Here is an 18,069-nt window from a genome sequence, read left to right as displayed (position 1 = left end):
CACTTACACTCACACACTCACACACACACACATTCTCACTCACACACACACTCACACTTTACCATACACTCACACACACATTCAGACCACTCACACACATTTACACATATACATGTGCACATGGACACACACATGCACGCACATGCACACGCATTTTCACATACTCTCACAAAGAGCCACAACTCACGTACACTCAACACACACACACACACCTACACACTCTCCCACATCTGTGCACACACTCCCGTGCACACAAATACACACATTCACACATACATACACCTACCCACGGTTACATACTCATAAGCACACACTCATACATACACATACACTCACTCATACACACTCCTATGACAAACCCTACCTATATTATCTCATTTCCATCCTTACAACATCCTTATTTAAAGGCAACTGTTAAATCTGTTTATGAATGAGGACATGAAACCCACAAGCTCATTGAACTTCCCAGTTCAATGAGCCCCTGATGACCTATGGTCCCATCTCTGCACCTCCTACCAAGTCATTGTCCTGCCCTCCTTCTGAGCTTCACATTTTCAAGTCTCAGATAATGAGCCTCCTTATCCAGGATGTCAACGGCCACACCCATTTCAAAGACAGCCCTGGGATTGTTTCCAGGGCCTTCCGCTTTGTGAACACACCTGGCTCTTTCTTAGGAACTTCTTAAGAACAGCGCAGTATTGTCAAGCCTACGGCTCTACAGTTTCCCCAACCTAAATTTTTGTTGCTTTTCATGTTGGCAGAACACTTGCTCAGATGCGGTCTGCTGCCTCTTCTCATCTCTCCAGTTCTCCCAAGACCTCAGAGTACACGTGCCACAGGCATCAAACCCATGAGACCTTTGGAAGCTGGGGTTGAGGTTTGCTTAGCAGTCGGTTCTTTCTGCATTTACTCCTTAAAAGAATCTGTTGTTCCCACTTTCAGGCCATGGAAATCAAATGCTTGCTAGTCACCTACACGAAGCAATGCTGGCTTAGGTGACAGGAGCCAGACATCACAGTCCTGGTCATAAGGACCCCAGAAACTGGAGTAAGGACAGAGTCTTTCAACCAGGTGGTAATCTGTGTGCTAGAAACAGAAACAAACTGGTGACCAGAGGAGGAGCTCCTGGGAGATATGGAGGTTGATTACAACCGGGGACTCAGGAGGCTGCACATCGCTAAAGCCATGTGCTGGGTCTAGAAAGATGACGAGACATTCTCCAAGTAAACTCTTAAATGGCTAAAAGTCAGAAAGATAACAGCTATTGCCATTTTAATTCAGACCATTTTCCAAGCCTGCCCACAGCTTCAATGGATACATTACTGTCCCAGGTAGTGCCAACCCCTCAGCCTAGCCTTCAAGACTGGCTCACTGACTCGCTCACCCAGTGAGCTAGCCTTATCTATCTAGTGTGCATTTTTCCTTAGGCACTAAAACAAATCAGAAAAGAAAACCAGGAGGCAGTCACATCACACTTACTCAACCTGTGTCTACGGGAAGCTAACCTGGGAGAACAGAAGGCTAGAAAATGGCAACATAAAGAATTACAGCAGAGAGAAAATGAAATGTGTGAAAAAAGTAAATTAGAGAAAACAGGTCACAAATGCCAGGCAAAAGTAGAGGGGTAGAGGAAGAGACCCTTGGGAAGAAACAGAGATGGAGGTGGGGCAGCCAGGTGTCCGTGAGGAAGAGCCTGCCAGGCCTAGGAAGTCAGGGCCACCAGGATCTGCATTAGAACATCAGGCATTGGATTGGGCCACAGCCAAATGTTGAGCTCGAGTGGTATGGCCCATCATGTTGGAGGTGAGGCACAGCCAGGAGGGGGTGGGGAAAAAAAGAGGGGTGACATCCAAGGTAACGCCAAAGACTTGAACCTGGACAAGAAGTCTGTGCCATCATTTAGCTAAGATGCAGCAGACTGTAGAGAAGTGGATTTCAGGGACTTCGGCTTAACTTGGTGTCAGCACTAATGTCAGGAGCTTGGGGAGTGTCCTGGGCTAAAGATAAAAACATGGAAGTTGTTTCGTTGCTTGTGACACAGTAATACAGCCTGTGTGACTCGCACAGAAACATATTGCCTGTAGTTGGGGAAACAAGCCAACCAGGCTCCGATGTCAGCAGGTTTGGCTTCTCCTGGTGCTTGCAAGTGGCCACCTCTTCTCTGTGTCCTCAACGTGGTCATTTGTTTGTGCACATGTGTCCCCAGTGTCTCTTTATAAAGGCCACCACTCAGACTGGATCGTGGTCCCCCAACTACCTTGGTTTCACTTTATCTACAGGATGCACCTCCAAAAACAGTCTTCATAAAATTTCTCATTTGAACATGAATTTTAGGGGAACACAATTCAGCACAAGACAGGTAGTTAAGGACTTAAAGCCGTGAACATGGAGAGGCTGCCTGAAAATGGAGGTGTGGGACTCTTTGATGTCTACAGATCTGTGTGACTTTTCTTGGGTGGGATGAGAATGTCCGTTCATCCCAGACGGGAAACAACTTTCCAGAAAGCTGACCCCACACAAGGCCAGCTCGATGAGACAACCAGGGCTCCTCAGTGGAGCACAGCTGACTCACGGCAGCTCTCACTGGAAAGCCCACCCCGCATGAGCGGACACTCACCAAGCCTCGTCCCTGGGGCTCCTCACTTGACTTTCAGAAGACTTCCCGGAAGTCTCCTGTTCTCTGGCAATTGCTTGCTGCTCATTCATGCTGTCTCAGGTAATGGCATCGGGAGTCTTGGGACTTTCTCTGTCTTGGAAGTTTGTGAGCTTCCTGGGTGTGATAAGTCTCCCTCCTCCCTCCAGAAGGGAATATTTCTGTCTGGAGCAAACAGCTATGGAAGAGTGGAGCCCGCAGAGAAACAGACACCAGCAATGGAGAATAAGGAGGGCAGCGAGAAACATGGTCTCCTAAGAGTCCCACAAAGGCAAGGCTTCAAAGAGGAGGCACTTTCTGCATGGCTGCATGACTCTGAGAACAAGGAGTATGAAGACTGTGACCATGGCATTAGGGACACACATGTTCCTAGCTGCCTGGGAATATGCATTTCTCCAGGTTGGTGGTCAGGAAGCTGAGGGCTGAAGAGGAAGTTTGATGCTGAATTATTCCCAGCTCTTGAGTTCTGCAATAAAGAAGAGAAATCGAGAAGCCAAAGGGCACTGAGGGCTCACAGCAAGCATTGTTCTAAGATGGGGGATGCTGTCTGCTAATAGGAATGACCCATGAGTAAGGGAAAAATGGATCCAGCTGGGGATGGCTAGAGCGGTAGCCTTGAGCAGCCGACTCAAGGCTGCTTGTAGTATCGAGTAGCAAAAGTGAAGGGTTTTTCTTATCTAGAAATCTGTCCATCAAAGGCAGAACTCACAGTACAAGGAAGAGATGAGAGAGATGGGTTGCAAAGGTTACAGAGTGTCCCTCCAGGGTGTGTATGGGAGGGGCAATGCTGATTCTCTAAGGAGAGAGATGTACAATAGCTGTGAGAACGGTAGGGGAGGCCGGTGGGCTCGGAAATCTGGGATGAGCGGCTGGTGCTGAGCAGAAACTCAAGGCTCACCATTCGAATCAATCGCACAGAGCCCTGTCCCTCACCGCAGCTGCATCATCTTCTCCAGCCTTGCTCAGTCAGGAGGGTGAGGGTGACACATGACAAACAGACCCGAAGTTAAATTTACCCAGCGCTGGGGATTTTCCAGATAAGTCCGACGAGGAGAGAGACTCTTACACAAGAAGGTTACTTTGAGGATGGACCTTGAAATCTTAAGTAGAAATGAAGGGAAACAAGGACACTCATCAAGTGACACAAACCAGCCCCAGAATTGCAGTACAAATGCCAGCTGAACTAAACCACTGGCGTCGGAAAGCGAAAGGGCAGAGGAGGCTGGGAAGGCAAGTCAGTGAGTGTCTTTCTCCTAAGTGGACATAATTGCCAAAGCGGGGCTACGGATTTTACCTGTTTGTCTATTCCCGGCAATTCCTGTTTTGAAAATTCATGTTAGCAGGCTTCTCTTGGTGAGTGAGCCACTGTGTTTTCAATTTTGCCATAGCTTTCAGGAGATACTGAAAGAACAGTGGATGTGTGTTATCAGAGAAATAGTCTCTGGGTTCACATTCAGACTCGCTCTTGCCTCTGGGTTTGTGGGCTCAATTCTTACCCACAGTGAGGCCCATTTGGCTCATCTGTAGAATGAAGAAACTATTGTCTTGTGGTTATTGGGACAACCAAACGCTGTAAGGTATGTGAATGTGCTTTGCACACTAAAAGGCCAATTAACAATAACCTGAAATGCCCCAAGATCATGAATCACCCAGACGAGGGAGAAACATCAGCCACCAAGGACTCCGGAGGAGGGCCTTTAGTCTCTCCCCGCCTGTGACTAAGGCCAGAGTCATGCTTGTCCGACCCCAGGCTCTGTCTGCAGCTTTCTCATCTACCTCCTGCCTTTATCTTATGCTCAAAAGTCCTCTCCTGGGGGTGGAAAGGGGAGGGAAGAGGAAAGAGCCAGGCAGAGAGGAAAAGGGGAGGGGTCTCAGCGCTAGAAGCTCCCTCAAACACTGTGCACCAAGCACTTTGCAGAACACGCTGTCCTCTCTCTACTGAGACTCAGTATCGCCCTCCCAGTTTATAGCAGAGGAAGCCAGTCCCAAGGGCTCAGGTTTGCTTAACTTAACAATACAGCAAGAAGTGATGGATGAGCCCACTTCTTCCCCCAAATCCAGAGCCCAGGGCTTTCCCACAGTGCACCAATTCATATCTGTACCTAAGGAAAGCAAAGCAAGAACTTTCAGGGTGATTTCCTAATCTTAAATCTTTGTTTTTCTTTAATTCTTACTGTCTTAGAGGAATGAGACATTTTAAAATATCAAAATCATTCAGTTTCTTAGAGCAAGAAGTTCTCAGCCTGAAGTGAGAGACATTCACACCATGAAGAAGAGTTGTCTTTAGCTCCCTTAGCCTCTCACTGGCTTAGAAAGTTCCACAGAGAGGTGTGTGACATTCTGAGCAAGAGAGAAAGAGTATGGGGCATCCGTCCAGCATTGCCATGTCAGGACCTCATTGTTCATGGCCACAAGGTCCATTTGGGGTAAGCATCTACTAAAATTGTCATGGCTTGAAGCAGTAATCTGCTATTCTTTCTCCTGCTTCTGGGAGCTGATTGGACTCAGTCCTTTCTCCCCGAGCTCATGGTCTGGTGCTGTGGTCCAGGGCCAGCTATACCCAGCCAGGCTCCTCCCCTGACCACCGTTTGATGCTGAGTGGGAACGGAGGTTTGACTAACGGTGTCAGTGGCATTGCCCATGGGGTTAGGGCTCCTGACAACATGGCGGCTGACAGAATACCAACTGTGAGTTTTCCAAGAAGTGGGAGACAGTGATTGTGAGGTCAGTCACAGGCCATACCCAGAGTTGGCACAGTGTCACTTCTGCTGTAGCTTATTAGTCAAGGCAGGCACAGATTCCACTTCGACGTACGAGCCCAGGGTATGCCCAGAGTCACAGTGGCCCTGTGACAGTGCAGCCATCACAGGCTTCCTGCCCGTGCCTCTCACCATTCCCTTGTGCTACACAGCACGGCCTTCTCTCTATTCATCTGCGCCCGTGCACTCCGACACCTGTGCAGGAGATCCCTCCCCCTACTCTTCCCGTGGGCTTTCTCTCTTACCACTCAGGTCCCCGTTCAAGTATCACTTTTCCTGGGACTTCCTGAGCATGGCTCCCGTCCATCCTTCACAGCCTTTGTCTGCTGGGTTCCTATCTCCCATCTCCACCCCACCACTAGAACACAAACTCTGAGCGGGAATTTATGGTGTATCCCATCCGCCACTGCGGGGCACCCTCTATATGTGGCGGTTACATCATGGTATTCAAGTTTTTGTTGAATAAAAAATGAGCAAAAAGGTTGATATCCTGCCAACTAACAGCCAGCGGCTGCTTTACCTGCTCTTAGGGCCATGGGTTCCATAGGCTTCTCTGGTAAATTATTCTATCTTTAGACACAGCATAGGCAACTGTTACGCTACCGCAAAAAGCTATATAACTAGAGACCATGAAGATGGTTCAGCAGGTAAAGAGCTTGCAGAAGAAGCATGAGGATCCACAGTTCAGGCCCCCATCAAGAGGGCCTGGGCAAGCACTTTGAAGGCAGAGACAGGATCCCCAGTGCAAGCTATCTAGAAGAATCCCAGAACTCCGGGTTCAGCAGGATGCGAGTGATTGAGGAAGATGCCCAACGTGCACCAACCTCTGGGCTCCGCATGCCTGTACACACATACATGTCCATGATCATCTGCACACACACATAATGACACATGTGTGAACCCGCACACACAGATGCACGCCACACACACACAAATTTACCTCCCTAGTCAAAACTTCTATCTGAGGTTTACTAATAATGAGCTTTCAAACTGTTCCTCCACGGGCTTTGAGTTCCGTGAGTCTAACCTGGAGGGGCAGGAGGAAGGAAGCCAGGAGCCCATGGCTGTCCACATCACAGCATGGGGGCCTTCCTGTGCTCCATCTACCCAGGCTGGTCAGGGAAACAGTCCCTTGCTAGAAGGAACTAATTCAGGCATGTCCAGCCATTTGTCACTGTGACACACATTGCCGTCCACAAAGCTCACCTTGAGAACTGTCATCAAGTTAGCAAAACTTGTAAGAATAGAGTTTCCTAGTGTTTGGAGTAAGTTTCCAACTTTGTGTTGGACATATCCATAGCTTTCCTCAGTGGTGTGTGGCCCACGGTGGCAGGGTGGACAACACAGTCATTCTCCCTGGTCTCTTCAGTCCTGTTCGAGGCCTTCATAAAGCTTTCTCTTAGAGTGTGGCCTTCCATCAGCCAACACCCTGGACACAGGTGGGGAACTCAGATGAACCGAGCTCCTTACCACATGGCCAGGGAACCTGTGTTCTAACTGCTTCCTCGGGGATTCTTAGCTAACCTTCAGATTTGAGAACCATGGCTCTGCAGCATGCAGACTATCTGAGAGAATGTGGACACTGTCATGCAAACGGAAGACTTTCCCTTGGGAAGACCCCTGCCATAGCAGTTTGCTGGCTGGCCTCAGCATGTCTGCAGGGCCTAATCACTTCCATCAATATTTCTCCTTAGCCAAGGAACTGACATGTTATATATATATACATTATATATGTACACAGACACACACACATATACACAGACATACACACAGAGACAGACACACACAGAAACACACACAGAGTCACACATACACACAGAGACATACACACACAGACATACACAGACACACATAGACCAAAGCACTCACACACAGAGACACACACGGAAGACAAACACACAGACATATACATACACACAGACAAAAGCACACACATACACACACACACATACACACACACACTGCCGTGGCCAGTGTCACAGCCAACACACCTCCTCCCCCAGCTGAGTCCTGCCAATCAAGCACTTCTCAAGTGGGTCAGGGCAGAGCCCTTAAAATTCCAAACATAAAACAGCTAATCAGAATGTCTCGTTCAACAAAGTAATAAAAAATAAAACAGGGACAGAAAAAGCTGCGAAGTTTTCTTTGTGATCATTGTTTAACACTGTATGTAATTAAATATTAATGAAAGTATGCTACTTTCATTTGGTGAGCAATTTAATTCAATTAAAAATAAATGGGCCTCCTTGGCTCAGTGGGCATCCTGATACACAGAACAGCACTGCCCTTAACTTAGTTTCCAGTGTGCTGAAACCCAGCAGAGAGCAGCAAGGCTGAAGACAACCCCAGACCATGGCACTCAGCTTATTAGGGACCGGAATAGACCTCAGTCCTACAATGGAGCATCGCTGTCTGAGGCGTTCATGACACAGTCTACTGCAGAGATGTACTATCCTGCTTAACCTTGTGGGAGGGAAGCGTGGCAAAAGTCAAGAAAAATGGAGGTAATTTCAAAGAGTCTACCTGGAGGTTGGTGGGTGACTCTGTAAAGTGTGCCATTGTACACATGCGTGTAAGTATACACACAAGCCAACAGGTATGCACACATACACATAAGTATACACAGACATAAGATGCATACATATTCACAAGTGTGCATATAAGTATACATATATGGAGATGTATGTATTGATTCATATAAAGGCTCACCTATATACAAGTACACACAGAAACTTGTACATGTGCACACACACATGGGTATCCACAGATGTTTGTAACTGTATATGCATAAGGGTTCATTGAACTGCACGCTTCAGGTCAGTTACGCTATGCCCTTGACTGCAGACATGTTCTACTAGTGAGGGAAAACAGACATTTTCCTGCCCCAAAGGACCACCTGCTTCTGGCATTATTCAGCACCCCGAGAGGCAATTTGGGCATGCAAAGGCCCCGCTTACCATCTGGCTGGATAAGACTCATTTAAAAAAAAATACTAAGGACATTTACTTCGTGTAAAAACATACACACATCTTAAAGTGCCTTGGGAAGACAGAACGAGACTGGGGGGATGGTGTCTGCAGTCAGAGCTCTGGGTTCAGATTCCCTGGAGAACTCCAAACATTGGGCAGAACTAAGGTGTGGGAGTCACCATCTCCAGTTGATGGTGAGTCCCCAGCCATGGGAGGGAGGTGGGGCTATACACCCGGCAGGTGTTCTGGTTGGGCACAGGTTCCAGTAGTTTGAGGATGACTCTCAGAGACCTTGGAGGTCACGGACCCATGGCCTCTGTGATACACGGGCTAGACCTCATGTCACCAGCAGAGCTGAGGCTGGGGAATGAGCTCTGGCATTCCACAGGCCATGTCTAATAATAACAATGCTATCAGCACCGGGAGGCTGAGCTGGCCTGAGTGTGTGGCCGGGTACCCAGAGGCCAATGCCCAGCCCTGAAAGGAGAGCCAGGCCCAGTGAATGGAGAAGAACCGCCAGCCTGGGGACAAAAGCTTGCTGCTAAAACCAGAAGCCCTGCCAACATTTTACAACCTGGATGCATTAATGGGTTGGTTATCTGGCAGGAATAGGAAGCTGGGTTTGAAAACAATGAATTCTTTTTAGGTACAAGGTCAGTGCCTGGGGACCTTGAGGCTAAGCCACCCCACCCTCATCCTCATGGGAGAACAGACCCCCTGAGCTTTCTGCATGAGGAAAGGCCACCCTGTCACTCACAACACAGGAGGCCTGTGTTGAGGTCACCACACCCAGGACCCAATAAGGTTTATGAGGGACTTTCCAGAGCTGAGACAGGATGGGATCTGGAAGAACCAAGACGTTCCTACTTTCAAGCCACTTCTCAGTGAGAAAGAAAGACAATGGTGCCAACGTTGCATGAAATATCAAACCTCGCGTGAGTAGCTGGATGTGTGACTGGGAACAGAACCTTCTACCCCTTTGGTCTCCTCACCTACAGAAGGGGAAGGGGAGCTGTACCCATGTCCACCACAAGGGCTTCTGCAGGATTAACTAAGGTCACACAAGGCCACACTTAGCACCACGTGAGAAGGTGGCCGGCACTAGGGCCTTTGCACAGCAGTGCCGCTAGCTAGAACTTTCCTGACGAAAGCTGTCCCGACCTTCTGCAAGGCCCCTTCCTTGCTTTGTTTTGCCCATTGTGCCTACCACCACCTAATGCCCCATGGCTGTAACTTTCTTAAAATCGTATATGTGATCTCACAGGGAGAAGAGAAACTGTTTCATCTTCTGCTTAGTCCCTGGAACCTAGGCTTGCACCTTGTACTGTGACAGCTCTATAGATGCTGAGACACGGCATGAAGACTGCATGGCTATCCTAGTGCTTTTCCTGCTGACAGAGCATCCAAGGCTGGGTAATCCATAGATAACAGAGATTTGCTTGGCTCATGGTTCGGGATGTAATCAAACCCAAGAGCACAGGTTGGTATTGGACAAGGGGCAGGGTCCTTCTTCGTTCCTTCATTCCATTGTGGAAGCCAGAAGGGCAAGAGAGGGTGAGGACTCCGAGCAGAACAAATTAACTCCCAAGTCTGTTCTCAGAACGGCCACCTTTCGTGGTGTTCAAGGAAGCAGAACCACCAGGGCCTATTGCCTACCAACACAGTCATGCTGGCCCACACATTTACTCAAACCACAGCTAGGCCACGATGAAGGTGACGGTCGTGCGTGGAAAGTCCCAGTGAGCCTCTGGTTTTAACGTCTTCATGTCAGCCCTTGTGCAGTTAACTGCCCAAAACATTCCCCGATGGAGGGGAGGAGGAGGCTGAGAAAGCCACAAGTAGGTTAGGAGGCTCCTCATCAGGCCCCAGACGAGATTACAGAGGCAAGCACTGGGGCCGGGGAGGTTCTCCTGCTGAGCTGTGCAGGAACTCCAGCCGCGACACGTAGGTGAGTTGTCGCCCAGGCTGGAGTGAGATTCCCAGAAATGCACCTGCCCCAGACACCGGTGCTTTTGTAAATAGCCCCAATAAGTTCACCCATCACCCAACTGAGCTTAAATGGAATCTTTGGTCTGTCCGTGCCCTCTCTGTCTTTGCTGGGTGGAAACAAACTCCCTGAGGAAAGTCAGGCAACAGGAGCTCTCTCTACGGCACCATCAGTCTCTCAGGGACAGAAGCTGAATCTTCCAGGACTGTATTTCCCATAGTTACTGCTGGATCTAATAAATAAAATGAAGGGTGCCCTATAAGATTCAATTACAGATAAAGAAGGAAACTTTATTTTACTGAAACACACACCCACATTTTACAAAGCATATTTTGTGTGTGTGTGTACACATGTCTGTATGGGTACACATGCACACATGTATGCATGCATGTGGAGGCACGAGATTGATGGCAAATATCTTCCTCAATCATCCTCCACATTATTTTTTGAGGCAGGGTCTCTCGGTGAACCTAGGCCTTGCTGGGTTAGCTAGACTAACTGGCCAGCGAGCCCATTCACTAGTGTTGAGATGAAGGGCAAAAGCCACCACACTTGGTTGTGTGTGCACGTCCTAGGGACCCCAACTCAGGACCTCATGCTTGAACAGCAAGCATTACTGCTGAGCCACCTCTGTTGCCCACAGATGATGTACTTAATATTCTGACATTAGCCACTGCTTATCTGATGCTAAATTTTCGTTGAACGCCCTGCATTTTATCTGGCTGTATGACAGCCTACACTCAGAAGAGTTCCTGTGGGAACAAATAACATGCTCAATGGGATGATCAGGCCCAGTGGAGCACTGGTGATATTTCATGACTGATATTTTTAATGGAATAGACTTGATTTACCAATTCTTACAGGGTAAATCTGCCCATGGTGGCATCTAGCCACCAAAATAGAAGATGGAGGAGAGTTGAGCCAGGTTGAATCTGAGTCAATGTACTCTGATCCAGAAGGCACGGGATTAGAGAAATAAACAGCAAACAAATAAGAAAAATAAAATAGCCAGGGCTACATAGAGAAACCCTGTCTCCAAAAACAAGAAAAAGAAAATACAAACCTGTACGCTGCACCATGGAAAGGTCTTGGCGATAACTTCCTCATGCATACTACCTCATCCTCAAACTCCTTGAGAAGGAGTTATTGTTTCCATTATGTGTTTGGTTTGTTTGCACCAATAGGGAAAGAAGGCAGAGAGAGTTCAAAAGTCCAGTTCAACAAAGAAGTCAGCCAGAGCTCTTCCTCCATGCCATCTTGCTTCTGCAAGCTGGAGCAGGAGGCCCACGGGCCCCAGAGATAAGCATGACCTGTCCCACAATGACTGGTGCATATCTGTAATCCCAGCATCGGGGAGACAGAGGCAGGTGGATCCCCGGGGATCCCTGGTATCCAGCCAAGTGTACTTAGTGAGTTCCAGACCAATGAGAGACAGTCTTGAAAAGAAAATGGTGGGTGGTGTCTGAGGAACACCTGACTTTGCCCTTTGCCCTCAGCATGCACACACACATGCATGCAACCCACACACCCACACACACACACACACACACACACACACACACACACACGCCCCAACAATCTGTGTCCTTTTTTCCTTCTGGTTACCTAGCTCCTCCCCCAACCTCCACCCCACCTTCTTCTGTACCAGAATCTCTCTCTCTCTTTCTCCCCTTCTCCCTACCCTTGCTTTTATCATACTCCTCAGAGTACTGGACTAACAGTGCCAATCAATGAGAAAGAACCTCCCCATCCCGCTGCCCTGTAAAGCAGAGAAAGCCAGCAGGAAGGCTGGGAGCGGTGGGTGCTGGAGAAGACAGCCACTTCCAAGCCACACCTCTATTCATCTGAGTTGACCATGCCCTTCTCTCCTGCCTAGAGAGCACTCTGTCAGCTCCACAAACAAAAGATTATGCAAATCATTATAAGCATAAAGAAAAATCTCATCTTAACTAAACATTCCCAAATGCAAGCCTCCCTGGATGGAAGATGAATGGAAAACTTGGGGAAGCCAAGGCCGTGTGCACCCTGAGAATGAGACTGGGCTGGCCTTTGCTCTCACCCCTCACAGTAGCATCCCAGAATCCCGAGAGGCAGACATGCCTTGAAGAAATGTCCCCATTTGCTGCAAACTCTGAAAGCAAATGAGAGCCCTCCAGGCTCATTAGAACTCTTTAGACAGTTCTTCATTGGGGAAAATTAAATCTTCCAAACAGATACACACGGCCCTGTGACAAATGGAGTCACTAGTTACTTTTCAGCCGAGCTCCGTGCTGACAAATGCACTAAGTGAGGCTCCTGGGGCAAGGTAAGCATGTTTGCTTATCTTGAATTCCCCTTGGTTGAGAGAAGTGGAATATGGGGCCGCTGTGAGGCGGGAGGAGGATGGAGGCGAGGCCTAGGGAGAGAATTGGGAAGGACAAAGCTATAAGGCAGAGCACTCCAACTCTTGAAGGTCACCCTCTTAGGAGAAAGTCAAATCACAACCCCTTCCCTGCCTATCACACCCAGGCTTCCGTGAACCTTGAGAGTGTCTCAGGCCAGCCGTACCAATCACTGGCTATCCTGACCTCCACACAGGTTCCTGGAGGGTGACAGCAGAGTGCCCTCCAAATGGCTCACTGTCTGTCCCTCTGCATTTCTCAACAGGTTCTGTCTTTTCTGGAAATCACTCCTTTTCTGGGAAGGACTGGCAGCAGCAGGGACTGACCCTGGCAGGAAATGACCAGGCCAAAGTGAGGCCCTCCAAGGGGACGCTGATAAGACAGGAGAGAAGAGAGGTGGCTAGGCTGTCCCTGGCAGAATCTTCCTGCCTGGAGATTGTAGACTTGCTAGACTAGCCACAGGTGACCATTGGGCACCGGAGAGGTGGCCAGCCCACACGGAGATGTCTTACAACATAATATACCCTTGGTGATGAAAGATTAATGTCAGAAGCAGAAGAAAAGAATAATGTAAGTCATCTCGTTATTAACATTCGTGCATTTGCTCTATGATGACACTATCATTGAACATTATAAAGAAAAACTTAAAGTAACCAATGTTATAGGCATAAAAGATGATCAATAAATGCTACAAATGAATATCTTTACATGGAGGAAATGTCAACATTATGGAGAATTACAAAGTCAGTTATGAAAATTAATTGCACCTGCTTTTCCCACTCCTTAAGTGTGCCAACTGAAATACTATGTTTTCCTCATTTTAATTTTTATTCTTTTTTAATTTTGGAGACAAGGTCTTGTGTAGCCCAGGCTGGCCTCAGACTCTCCGTGTAGTTGAACTGCTGATCCTCTTGACCTCACCTCCTGAGTGCGGGGATTACAGGAATAATGGGCATGGCACCATGCCCAGCTTATGCTATTGACCAAACCCAGGGTTTGCATATGCCAAGAAAACACCCTTTCAACTGAGCCTCAGTCGCAGCCTCCAACTAGAAAACCTTAAATCACGTGGGCTTGTTCTCTTCCTGTTAGACAGCACAGAGCTTGCAGCTGCCATCCATACAGCAGAACCCAAGTTCCCTCAAGAAGCCACATCTACACTTGGCCTCTTCTCAGTACCCTTTGATACCAGAACCAAAGCAGAACTGATGGGTGGTTCCTTTTCTCCGGCATATGAGGAAGTCTAGAGTTAGACTCTGTCCAAGCTGTGCCAAGGAATCCAGCCCCTGAAGCACCCCACTTCAGCAGCCTCACCCCTTTCATTCTATAACAAAAGCATCCTTTGCTCTCACCTCTCCCACACATATCCCAGAGCTCTGCCTCTTATCTTTGGTTTAGAAAAAGCCAAATCAATAGACTAAGTGGAACTGGTGGGACCACCAGACCTTTCTGACTGTTCCACTTGACCCAACCCACATGATGCACAACAAGGTTGGTTTAATTCTTTGCTTAATACACTAACTTCCATTTGGTTTGGTGTGGTAATGCTTGCTCATTGTCAAACCCAAATCATCTTCAATCCCAAACTCAAGCCAGGCACTGTGGGTGTTTGAGGGCAGAGCCAGCAATGTTTTATTTTGTACTACAAAAAAATGGCAATTATTACATTTATTGAGTACCTGTTATATCCAGGTACAACACTGAACACTTTTAAATATATTTTCTTCATAAAAATTCCAAAGTAGGTTTATTGATTCTACCTTGAGGAAAAAAAAACAAAAAAAACTAAGATTTTTGTGATATTAAATTTTGTGCCCAGTGACATATAGCCAGTAAGGCATAGTCATGAACATGGGACATTTAGCCTCTTTGATCCAGTTATGTGAGGAGCAATATACTCTATCCGCCTCTGTCTGTGAAATAGTTCTTTCTCTTTTTACAAAAAAAAAAAAAAATCTTTGGATGTTAGCCAGGCATAGTGGTGCACACCTTTAATCCCAGAACTGGGGAGGGGGAGGCAGAGGCAGGTGGATCTCTGGGAGTTTGAGACCAGTCTGGTCTACAAAGCAAGTTCCAGAACATTAAGGACTATACTGTGAGACCTTGTCTCAAAAAAAAAAAAAGAAAGAAAGAAAGAAGGAAGAAAGAAAAAAGAGAAAGAAAGAAAGAAAGAAAGAAAGAAAGAAAGAAAGAAAGAAAAAGGAAAGAAGATAAATTCCACCCATCTCTCTTATACACACACACACGCACAAGCATGTGTGAATGCATGTTCATGTGCGAGTGTGTGTGTGTGTGTGTGTGTGTGTGTGTGTGTGTAGAGCGCTTGGAGAGGGACCACTGTGTGATTATGAGTGTATGCTAACCGTGGTACCTGAATGGAGAGATGGAGAGGACAGCTGTGAGTGACAGTCCTTGCCTGCTCCCTTGATTGAGGTAAGGTCTCTTCTTCACCGCTATGTTCACCAAGCCATGAGGCTCTGAGCTCCCAAGGATTCACCTGTCCTTGACCCTCCCCTGTTGGAGTTCTGGAATTAGAGGTGGTCACTACTGTCCCAGACTTTATGTGGACTCTGGGAATTCCAGGTTCTCGCAGTTGAATGGCAAGCGTGTGTTCCCACTGAGCGACCTCCCCAACCCTTGAGCTAGTCCATCTAGCCCTCTGAACTCACAGTTTCCTTCATGCACAGCCTATCTGACATCAACCGCTGTCTAGTGAGGCAATCACGTATTCAGTCACACTGATCTGGCCAAGTGCTCTAGGAAACAGGAACATGGCAGTGACTGCAGCTGATAGAGTTCTTTGGCTCTGGCGGTTTGTATTTCCGTGTAGGGCAGTGGTTCCCAACCTTCCTAATGCTGGACCCTTTAGTACAGTTCCTCATGTTGTAGTGACCCCAACCATAACATTATTTTCATTGCTGCTTGATAACTGCAATTTTGCTGCTGTTATGAATCAGAGTGTAAGTATCTGTGTTTTCCAGTGGTCTTATGTGACCCTGTGAAAGGGTCATTTGGCCCCCAAGGGGGTTGCGACCCACAGGTTGAGATTTGCTGGTGTAAAAGGACAGACAGATAACAAGCAAATAAATGCAAACAATGTCACATCATCGGTAATAGACCAATAGCTGGAACTCAAGGGAGACACAAGCAATAGGAAGTGGGGTGATGGGAAGACTTGTTGGGGGGTTGTATTGCTACCCATTGTTATTTATAACCATGCATAGTAGGTGTAGGAAGGCAAAAGAAAGAGTTGACTAGAGTCACACGGGTCACACTGCGTCTTTGGAGCATACAAGTCCTGGCTTTTATTTTGAGTGACACAGAAAGCCACAGACAGTTCAACCTCAAAAGTGTCACTCCAAGTGCTGCTCTGAGACAGTAATGCAGAGGGACTTAGGCTAAAGTTGAAAGACCAGTTGTACGGTCAGCAGTGGCCTAGAGGAGGAGTTGAGCAGGGAAGGGGTGGGCAGCATTCGGGCTCTAGCAGCACAGTCTCAGTGAGATATGCTGATGTTCCAGATGTGGCAGAATAAAGGACAATCCTCAGCTTTGCAGTTTGGGGTAACTGAAAAGGGGGAATCACTGTGAATCAAGATCGGGAAACTCCAGGATGAGTATAGAAATCAGAGCAGGTTTAGGGGCATGTTAAGTAGGAATATGTCTCCAGCACCAAAGTAGACATGTCAAACAGAGTTGTCTGGATGCAGACGATAGTCCACGCTGAGATATGAAGAGAAAAAGTTCTTGGGAGGCAGTTCACTTCTGAAACCTGACCCTGCTTACACTTACCTTGGGAGTCATTGCTTAGAGGGATGGGGTCTTAGCTAAGGGGTCGGTTGGTCCAGCCTTCCAGAGAGTAGCTCTTGAAGAGGGGAGTGGGGGACCACAAAGGAGAGTGGGATAAACAGCAAGGAGGTGAAGAAAGGATCAGAGGAGGAGAGCTGGCACCTGTGCGTCAGGCTGCCCGAAGAAGATGTTTGCGTGGATGGGCACGATTAGTCCTGCAAACGTTGTATGTGTTGGGAATTGGATACTGGGCTTGGAAGTTGGGGGATGACCTGAATGAACAAGGCAAGGAACCATTCTGAAGGGTGCTGGGTCAGAGAAAAGACGGGAGAGTCCCACCCTCTCACCTCATTTCACAGTCCTTAGGAGACTCAGAGAACCAATTACCTTCACTAACAGACATCCCTGCTCTCTTCAATTTGGCTTTCCTTGCAACAAGACACACTGTTATCACTTAGAAACACTGATGTTAAAATGAATATTACATGTGATTTTTTTTTTTAATCTGCATTCCTGGTGATTGGTGGAAGATTTTTTTTCATGTGAACCCTTGAAGACCAAACACACCTTCCAAAGCTTTGGTATAGTGATTGGCTTTGGATTTATGAAATTGCAAGATTCAAAATCATGCCTATATCCAAGAAAGTATTGTCTCTCTAGCAGAGTATCCTGTGTGTGGTTGATACAGTGGTAAGCCTCCAGAGTAAACAGAATACTTATAATTAGCATTAAACTGCCTGGACATCCTAACAGACCCAGCGAACTCAGAAACTAAATCAACCCTAACCGTCTTCAACCACAAGTGGCGATTTTTCTGTTGGCTTTTTTTGGTGGGAGGTGATGAAAGGTTATTGAGAATTGAATCAGGAACCATGCCAAGCAAGTGCTCTGTCACTGAGCAGTTTCCCCAGTCCTCTATCGACCTGTTCCGTGAAAAGAGAACTAAAGCCTTGTTCTCGACTGTGGGCTCCCCAGCTTCACACGCAGACCCCACTTGTTACCCCCATTTGCTGCTTCCAGTTGATTCTGCAGAAGCCAGCTCAGATCTCGGAATGACTCGCTCTGTTCCCTTGGCCCATTCCTTAATAATTCACTGAGAAATCCTTCGGCGTCCTGGGTTAAATAAGGTCCAAGTCATGCGGAGTGGAGATGTGACTCACTCAGCAAGGCCACACGGAATTCCCTCAGGCCTGGGGCTAACAGACGGCAGAAGGCTTTGACCCTAATGGTGATAGGACAAGTTCCAGATCCTGAAGGAATCACAGACATGTTTCCTCCCTTCGGGAACAGAGAGAAAGACCCTTGACTCTGGGAAGAACACAGACAGAGTAGCTTCATTTTTATCTGGTTTTGTCTTCCTGAGGTCCCCAGAGGCTTTCAGAACAAAACCGTGGATAGAACCCAGACTGTAAAATATCATCTTGAATCATGGCGCTTTTTTCTCTCCAAAGTGCTATATATTGTTTCAGTGGACTAAGCTGTTTTTCTACGCTTCTGAATGCATGCTAGAGTTCCTCAGGAGTCTTTGCTACCA

Source organism: Chionomys nivalis, chromosome 5, assembly GCF_950005125.1.
Source record: "Chionomys nivalis chromosome 5, mChiNiv1.1, whole genome shotgun sequence".
In the NCBI taxonomy this organism is placed as follows: domain Eukaryota; kingdom Metazoa; phylum Chordata; class Mammalia; order Rodentia; family Cricetidae; genus Chionomys; species Chionomys nivalis.
Note: the sequence above shows the minus strand (reverse complement) of the source record.